General features: G+C 42.2%; 1 protein-coding gene and 1 long non-coding RNA gene across 6 annotated transcripts in view; one reads left to right on the top strand and one right to left on the bottom strand.

Moving 5' to 3' along the window:
• PIK3CB (phosphatidylinositol-4,5-bisphosphate 3-kinase catalytic subunit beta) overlaps positions 1-9,710 on the bottom strand; it is a 181,609-nt gene that overhangs the window by 169,574 nt on the left and 2,325 nt on the right. The gene's annotated exons all lie outside the window — the stretch shown is intronic.
• LOC112551000 overlaps positions 9,351-9,710 on the top strand; it is a 40,243-nt gene continuing 39,883 nt past the window's right edge. Inside the window, exon 1 of the long non-coding RNA XR_003095106.1 lies at positions 9,351-9,502. This is a non-coding gene — a long non-coding RNA (uncharacterized LOC112551000). The remainder of the gene's footprint in view (positions 9,503-9,710) is intronic.

The raw sequence follows: 9,710 nt of genomic DNA, 5'->3' as shown, positions 1-9,710 counted from the left end.
AAATCTTATTCCATACTACATTAATGCTTATTACATTCCAGATACAATGCTTAATTCAGTGTTTTATGGTTTTATGATTCTTGATGCTGAAAGTCCCAAATCATTTCTTTTTTTAATGCATACAAAAATAGTAATTCCTTCAAATTCCCAATATTTAAACCTCAAGTTTGCAAGCACATGAGGTACCTTACATTAGTGAAGATTCCTTACTGCATTCAGTGGTCTTTCCAAATCAAAATATGTTCTTTTTGTGTCAGGTCCGTGAATCTTGCTCTGTTCCAATTCGTCCAATCTGTCATTTTCATCTAGGTTGACTAGGCTTTTCCAAGATTTCATATCCACTTTTTCCTATCTGATATATACTGTAATGCTATTAAAATGGAACTTTTATTGAAGTGCTAACTTAGGTTGATTTATTTCCACTGCATCTATCCAAGCTGGCCAGCTGAATCTGACCTTTTGAAAGGTATTTGGCAGAGATCTGTCATTTCTCAAGTTATTTTTTCCAGTTTTTGTCAGTGTTATTTTTAACACTGGTACCGAAAGATTTTTGTTATATCAAGAAAAGAGAATTTATTATACTCAAGCTGAAGTTCCTTAATCTAAAGGAAAGGATCTCCTAAAATGTATTAGGCAAACTAAGTATATACTTTAAAACCATATTGGTTTCTGGTTAGTGGCCAAATTTCCACTAGTACGTGGTACTGTGAAACAAGATCTGTTATGCAGAGCAGTTTTTCCTTGGTCAGGTAGGATTTTTTTTTTTCTTAATTATAGAATTTTTCCAAAACTATGAGAGTAACTAGAAGGTTGATGGGCTTACTGTAGCTATTCCATGATGGTGGTCATACTGCTGGGCTGGCAACTCTAATAAGTTAGCACATGCAGATAGAGTTGCCAATTCCCAAAGATTTCTATTAATCACTAATGGTTTTGCTAGTTCTGGCTGCTAGAGTAGAATCAGCAGAGTACTTCAAATACCTCCTTACAGTTGCTGCTAAATCAGCATTGTTGTTGAAGACTGGGCATGGCAGATGAGACACAGGAACAAAGAATATTATTCATGGAAAAAATTATTAGCCTTAAAGACAATTCCTATGACACATGTCTGAGCACATGACTACCTATTACAGTTTATGCTTAAATTATGAACTGGATTGAAAAGCCACAACCTAATTTCATTAAGATCCCATGTGCTCCCACTTGCTCTGTATGGTATTTACATAGTGTTTAGTGTAAAAAAAAAAAAATCAAATTATACAGGTACAAACTAACAATAGATGAACCATTAAGATGTCCATTAAGATGAACATTAAGATTTTGGTTCCAGGAAGCACTCAGAAATAGCGCTACTTAGCCAAAAACACTCAGGGCCTAAGAGATGGCTGTCTAAGATTTCTTGTGTTCCCAGCATCTGATGAAAGCAAGTGGAGAAGTATACCAAAGCAAAATCTCATGATTGTGTAAGTGCAATTAGCTAAACCTCAGGTTCTGTTCACATTTGGGATGAAAGTTTGACTCAGTTGTTTTTCTCGGTTGTGTGAAGGTTGTGCAAAGTGGAACTGTTGCACAATTCTAACAGCAAAAGTATATGGTGCGATTAGGATGCTCTTTTCCTCCCTCTCTCCCCCACATCAAAAATATAAACAAGTACATATTCTATTAAAGAATATTATAATGATCAATTAGTATTTGCTTAACCTTTATGATATGCTTTGGAAAGAGGTGTTGACTTGAAATATACATGTCATATACATTTTAAAGAGCAGCAGGAATATTTGGCCCAGATCCTCCATTGGAATAACTTGGCAAAACACAATAGTAACTTTACCAAATAACACCAGCTATGGATTTGGGTTTTTGTGTTACAGCTGCTTTTTCAAGGTTTTTGGATATTTGGCATATATAAACAACAAAGCTAAGCAATGCCAGATAGCTCAGGTTCACACAAAACCATTTAAACAGAACTGGTCAGTCTAGTTTACTTTCCAAGAGAAAGAAAACAAACCCAACAAGTCAATCTACTGAGATGTACAAGTACCTGATCTGTATGCTACTTTCTATTTTAGATGCAGAGGGCAACCATAGATTGTATTCTTATCTGCCTCTCAAAGGGAACAATAGTCTTTCAGTCTTTTCAGTTGTCTCAGGTAATGTTAGAGTAGTACTATGTACATTGTGTTAAACACATGTTCTATAGAACGTACAAGGGCAAATGCTTTACCTGCATTCTGGAATAGTTTGTTCCATACATAAATAAATGCTGGCAAAACAACACGAGTCTCATACTAAAATGAGTACAAAATCCAACCATTTTGTTTGCATATTCTATTGATAATGTACTAGAGTCAATTTATTATCAGTCTGGCCAACTAGGAGAGATGATCATAGGTTAAATTCTCTAGAGAAGAGACCACTTTCTTGCTTTTTGATTTTTGGAGACCAGTACAAGCTAACTGGGTGAGGCAACAGTTTTAAAAATGTTATTTGGTGAACAGAAAAAAATGAGAGTATAAAGTTATTCTATTCATAGATATTCTTCACTACCTAAAAAGGAGCCTCTGCTCTGGAAAAGCTATTACCCGCTTTCAGGATTTAGTTTTTAAATCTTCCAAGGATGCTTGTTTTGTGAGATTTAGCAAAATTACTGTAACTCCTGATATCTTCCATGAGTTTAAAAAAAAAAAGAGAAAATGATTAAGACAAATGACAGAAAACAAATCTGACCATATGGACAATATCCAACATGCTACATAAATGGGAATTTGAGGGAATTGCATACTTCAGATTCATATAAATATAAGAGAACATAATTTGACTCAGGGATCCTGGTGACTGTTAATTGCATCAATGAGTTATAAACAAACCAACAACCCTGCAAACTTGCAATCCCCCTTCTGTTGGCTAGGGACAGAAATTACACATAAACCAGGTGCATAAGTGATCAGAAACCAGTTCAAATCTGTAACACAACAGAAGTGCACATAAACTGCTTTCAAAATGACTGAACTGGTTTAAGATAAACCTGGACAGATGTAGTATCAGATTTAACTGATTTAGCTTAAATCAGTTCATTCAACTTTTGTCCCAGATCCCCTCCAGATCCAAGCTGTCTGCTCCAGATAAGCAAAGAGGCATGCTCCAGGGCTCCTCCACCCCTGGCTTCTGGCCTGGGTCACTGCAGGCATGTGACTGCATTTCCAGGATCAAAATGTCTGTTCAATATCAGTTCAATCTATGCAACTTAGACTAGCCTGCAAAGATTGAACTGATTCAGCCTTGGGCTTTTTGATTGTCTGTACTTAGCTGTTAAAAACAGACTCTCTTTTTCTACAGGAACTCAAAGTTATTCATCATAATTTCTCTCCCAGGACAGGAAATCCCTACAAAACAGGTAATCCCTACAGCTATACTGCATGCAAAAGTGGGATTTCAGTCTTCTCACTTCGCTAGGTGAAGGCTGGACAAAAATAACCCAGTAAAATGTGGCTGAAAATCTTCAGAAAAAACAAGAGATTTTAGAAGAAAGGAAGCACTGTAAAAACCATTTCAGGCAGTTCTAAGAAAGTTCAACATGATATCAAAATAGGCTCAGAGCCCAAAGCTCTCAGCAGGAAGCCTCCATCATTTCAGTTGCAGGTTGAAGGAAATTCATTCTACATATCATCTAGGCCAGGGGTTCCCAAAGTTTTTATGCTGTGGCCCAGCAAAATCTGGCCTGGAAGTGGCCATGGCCTAGCAAACTACAGCCCAGCAGTCACAGTCGACCGCAGCCAGAATTTCTGGTGAAAGACGGGTAAGGATACCCCTACCCCCGAGTCGGGGCAGGGGGGAGGGGGAAACTCTGCACTGCCACAGGCCCTGCAGAAGGAACTGCAGCCTCTCTGCCCGGCTCTGGGGAGGCCATGGTTTGCCGGTCTGTGGCCACTTCCGGTAAGGCAGCTGGCCATGCTGTGGACTGGCAGCCAATGAGCTGCAGCCTGGTACTGGGCCACAGCCTGGGGATTGAGAATCCCTGCTCTAGGAAATAGTCAAAGTTTGGAGGTTGCCTGAATGATTTCAGACATTATCTATACTCAAGAAGAAAGTTCAGTCATTGTCTGATGTCACCCAACTGCTTTCTGTAATCTCTTTGTTCAGCATAATTGTTATTCTAAGGAAAGTTTATACACTATATTATTTGTTGAGACCACAGGTCACAGAGAGGGTATATAAATGAAGGGGTACTAGAGGTTCATAAATTTATTTGCATACTAAGTTTCCTTTAGATTCACTTAACACAAGGGATGGATATACAAGTCTGTGCACTACTCTAATTGTGTGTGTATATGAAAGTTAGTGAACATAGATGTTTACTTCCATATCCTCATATTTCCCTGGGTTAAAAGGACTGGGGAAGGCAGAGAGAGTGGAACCATGTCATTGCTTTTTCAAGGACATACTACTGATGCTCTGCATTTTAGGATCTGAAGCTATGTTTCAATTTGGTTTAGGATAAATAATGTTTTCCATCCTAGGGTACTTCAAACTAAACAAATCTATCTGTATGAAAAGCAGGCTGAAGAGTTTGCTGGAACTAAAAATAAAATTCAGCCCCAAAGTAACACCAAGTGAAGAAGATCCCAACACCAGTTATTTGCTTACAGAAAATTCTCAAGTCACTGAAAACAAGCAATGATAGCATCACGATGGAAAGTACGTTTCAACTGGATGCCTAAGGATCATGCCACAAATACATTATTTTTTTCACCAGGTATAAGTTAGTGGTTTATACTTGTATAGTTTTAGAGGCCTCTTAAATTTTTAACTGAAGTTATTAATTAATGTATTGCCACTATGTTTACTTCCCTCCCCCAGTAATTTTCTGATGTACCCATTTCACAAAATGTTTGTCTACTGCAGTGGTTCCCAACCCTTTTTTGCTGTGACCCGCTGCTGGGAGTGGAGTGTGGCGGTGGCAGCGGCAGCCCGGTGATGGGGCTCATCCCAGCATGCAGTGGGGCTCATCCTTTGTGTACGTTGGCATTGCCCCTGTGACCTTCATTTGGGTCGTGACCCGAGGTTGGGAGCTACTGGTCTATTGAGATGATAAACTAGGAGGCAGTTTTTATAGCCCCATGCAAAAGGCTCACACTTGGGCATGACCTCTTCCTTGGTTGGATTCTGGTTTTAGGCAAGAAATGGGCATACTTTTCCCAATAGGGGACGTGTAAAGGAGGCACAGGGGGAGTGGGGGTTATGTCAGAGTCAAGAGTCACCTAAGTAGAGGAGGATGTATAGAGATCAGGGGAATGATTTGTGCATAAAGATGCAGGCCAGATGTTCAAAGACTAACTTCATTCTGACACCTGCCTCTGTGATTCTGGCTGCCTCTCTACATATTAAATAAGACAACAGAGCAAGTGAAATTGTTTTCCTCTTCTCTCCCACTCCCCCACTCCACCATGAAAAATAAGAGCTAAGTATGTTGAAAACATGGAAGCAATGGTATGGAAGCAATTTATTTTACCCTGCAAGACTGGTTACAGGAATCACTACACAATTTATGCCAAGCTACCGAAAATGATTAATGGCTCATAAATAACTTTCCCACAGCTATTGCAATGCCTATGTTGTTTTTACTAATTACAGTAAAATATTCAAAGTAATATTTAAAATATATATTTTATATATATGTAAAGAAAATGTTCAGAACTGCCTTATTTTGGTAGAGCCTCTGCTAAGGAAAACATTTTTTAAAGTGTTGACTTGATGAATGGTGTTCATTTTGTGGTCCATACCTGTAGTTTGGGAACCACTATCATGTTGCTGAAGATGACAGTGAAAGTTACATGCGTTTCTGACCAGCCTACTCGATGTTGATTCTTCAGCCATATCATGATCCTGATTTTCAGCAGTCTTGAGCACATATAATTCCAAAATGCTGTGAGTCAATAGGAGCTGCAGGAACTTAGCAGCTGTGAAAACATAATTTAGCTGCTTTGAAAATACTAATGAAAAACTAGCTACATTTCTCAATGAATTCTTTTCTTCTCTTGATATATAAAGGAAACAATGGGCAATAGGCAGCATGTCTTAACCAGTGCTCAAACATCTGCATGAACACAAACGTGCAAGAGGGAGGAGGAAGAAGTGGAGAATAAGGTAGAGGAAAAGATGGAAATGGGGGGAGGTTAGAAGGCTATTTATATTGTTACAATATCTTTAAAATAATGTTCCACCCTGTTGAGAGAGATGTGACCAACTGAAACATGGGCACACTTTAACTACCATATAGGATCAGATCTGAGGTCCATTTCAATTTAGTAACCTGTTTCCAACATTGTTGAATAATAATAGGCATGAACACCCTAAACATCTGGTGTTGAACAATCTTAATGAGAACTCATTAAAATCCACTCTGGAACTTCCTTTTTCTTAAAGTAATACTAAATAAAAGAGAATATATATATCTATAAGATATGTACAGCATTCTAGATCAAGATGACACTCTCTTTTGTAAAAGATCCACCCAGGAATGAAACCTGACATAATTTATAATATCTCAGCCCATATTATCTTAGTTTTCAAAAATGCACTTGGACATATGTATAACTGTGCAAACCTCCCCCCTCCCCTTAATATTCATTTTTTATTAGCCTTTGAACTAGGCTACCAGTATGCTGCCAATGCTAAAATCTAAAAATGCATGGAAAAGGCCAGTATGACATATGTATACCCAATGGGGTGAAATATTACAGGCCACACAGGCCTCCTACTCCAAAGTAAGAAGAACCATGGCAGGATGACAATTCAGGAAGCATTTCCTTGATGAGTCTTTTATGGGCTCAGAAAGAGGCAAGAACCCTGTTAGCATTCGCTTCCAAAGCTAATGAATGGCAGGTTCTTCCTGGTCCCTGACTAACACTGGTCAAAAAGTTTCTATCAACACTTTTTTTCTATAGAAATGTAGAGTTTCAACAAAACAAAAATGTTGATTAAAATCACCTATTTCCCCTGTAAGATGTCAACTTCTTGCATTAAAAAAATGTCACACCACCAAAAGTGAGCAGTTCTTGTTTCCAGACTAAAAGCAAACATTTCCACCTAACCCCAATGTATGCTGATCTGGAAACGTCACTGCAGGACCCCATGGGCAGTTTAGTTTGGTTGCCCCATACCCTAGTTCTTCTCATTAGTCAGGTTCCCCTAATCAAACTAGATCTCCCATGATAAGGGAGCTGCCAAAATAATGGTGGAAGTGGGCTGCAGGGCAGCTCCTTGAATCTTGCAGGTTCCCCCCACGCACTCCTCCCACCAGTTGGTAGAGGGGCCCCACCACTTGCTCCTGATTAGCAGGGAGCTAAAACTGTGATTTTAAATATGGCTCTATTTTTGCCTCATGGCCAGTCAGCAACAAGCAGGAGGGCCACCAGGACCCCTCAGGCAATTAGCAATGGTGGGAGGGGAGTGGGGTGCACAGGAGAACCTGCAAGTTTAAAGGAGCTGCTGTGCAGCCCACTTCTGCTGTGATTTTGTTAGGTCCCTACCCATGATGCAACATATCAATTCTCCAAGAGGGGAGGCTGTAAGACATCATGGGAGATGAAGTCCTGCTAAGGAGCCAAGTCCATAAAGGAATCAAAATTTGGGGCTCATTATAGATTTTCTTCACTAGAAAGTCAGAAGTCTCCACAGAAATTCTGAAAAAAAAAAAGTTTTGTTTTCAAACTTTTCTGAAGAACAATGCACATTTTCCAAACAGCTCTACTCCTGACAACTTTCTTCCCTTGCAGGGGACCTAGAGACTACTCCAGCTAAAAGCAGAGCTTCTCTTCATGAGGACAGAAAGGAAGTACAGCAATAGGGACCATCAATAAGTTGTCAAAAAAAATCCACTTAGGTTGAAGGTACATAGGAATTGTAAGGAGCTGATCTGCCCCATTTCTACTTCCTTTTCCCATGACATGTCTTTGGCTCATTGGCCTTTGTACCTGCTGGTTTGAATCTCACTTGTGATGTTCACCTAATATTACTGTCTAGATGGCACCAAACTTAATGAGGAACACGGCAAACTTTCCTGACAATAATAAGAACTAGCACATTGCTTTTTTGCATATGTATTTAAAGTACCGTGGGATTACCATGCACAAAACTTGGCAATGCATAACCAAGTTGTACCATTTAAAGTTACATGAGTTTAATGAGGTAGGGTATAATGTGGGCAAGAAATTAATTCAGATACATACACATATATTTGTGAAAGCTAAACTAATTGAAGTAGCTTTTAGTATGCTATACCTCAATAAAAGCAGTCCAAAAAATAAAAACATCTAGCCCAGTGGTGCCCAACCTTTTTGCACTGCAGGCTGGATGGGCAGTGCCAATTCTGTCTACAGGCTGGATCCAGCTGGTGGTCCCAATCTGGCACCTGAAGTGGTCATGGCGGGCACAATCCAGCCATGCAGAAAAGTGTGGGGGCAGACTGGCACCAACATGGCCCTTCAAGGAGCTTGAAGGAAGCGAGTGCGACTTGGCTTTAACCTGGCCCCACAGGGGGGAGGAGGGGGAGGCAGACCCCACACCCAGGCCCCATGGGGGAAGGGGGTGTGCACAGGGCTTAGGGAATTTGGTAGCCATATTAATGGCAACTGCTCCCCTGCCACCAAATTTCTGGACCAGTGTGGATCCCCACAGGCCAGGTCAGGTGGCTCCACAGGCTGCATTTGGTCTGCAGGCTGAAGGTTGAGCACCACTCTTCTAGCCCATTAGGGCTAGGGACATTCAAAAAGCCTGAGCCTGAATTGATTCAATCTTCTCAGGTTAGTCTAGCCTGTGGAGAGTGAACTGGTTTGCAAGTGGATAGACATTTGGCACATGCCTGCAGTGTCTCAAGCCAGAAGTCTGGGGGCACTACAGCAGCCCTCCCTTCCACAGGGAAGTTGAGCAGAGGAGGGCATGGCCAGGTCCCAGCAGGCCCGCCCCAGTGGCTCCCTGACAGCCGGGAGCAATCTGGGCACACAGGGCTGCCTTTCCCTAGAGGGGAACTCTTCCCCCTCCTCCCTCTCCTATACCGCTGTGGGCCCAGGAGGGGGGCCCTGTTTGGTGCTGAGGGGCTCTTCTCTCTCCTCCTCCCCTGCTGCCACCATGGGGTGGGGAGGAGGGCTCTATGAGGCTGCCTTGCCCCAGAGGGGGACTCTTCCCCCTGTTTCTCTCCCATTGCTATGGGGTGGGGAGGGGATAGAGGCAGCCATCACCACACCAGGGGTGAGGAGCACAGCCCCACACTGCCTGGTTGCTTCCATCCCCCAGGATCTGCACTGCGTGCCTGCAGCTCCACACTCACAGAGGGGAAGGTTCACACTGGACTTTGCCTGAAAGCAGGGGGAAGGGTTCCCTCCCCTCCCAGCAGAGTGCGGAGACTGCAGCTAGGAGCCGGGGGAGACAGCAGGCTCCGGGTCAGGCCTTCCCCTGCTGCGAGTGCTGGAGCTACAGGCGTGGGGAGCAAAGCCTCAGGGATAAGGTAGGCTCCGCTCCCTCCTCTGCGCAGTGCTGGCCGGAGCCGTACCTGCATCAGGCACGAGCGCTTTGACCTCCCCACCTGCTGCTGTCAGGTAGTGGGGGCTGCACACCATCGGGGTAGTGTGTGGGGGTCCCTACACCCTGCACCTTCACCCCACACACCCATACCCTGCCCAGCTGAGCTCCAGGATCCCACTCCCACTCTGGGG

Source organism: Alligator sinensis, unplaced genomic scaffold (assembly GCF_000455745.1).
Source record: "Alligator sinensis unplaced genomic scaffold, ASM45574v1 scaffold572_1, whole genome shotgun sequence".
Lineage (NCBI taxonomy): Eukaryota > Metazoa > Chordata > Crocodylia > Alligatoridae > Alligator > Alligator sinensis.
This window is presented reverse-complemented; position numbering and strand designations above follow the sequence as displayed.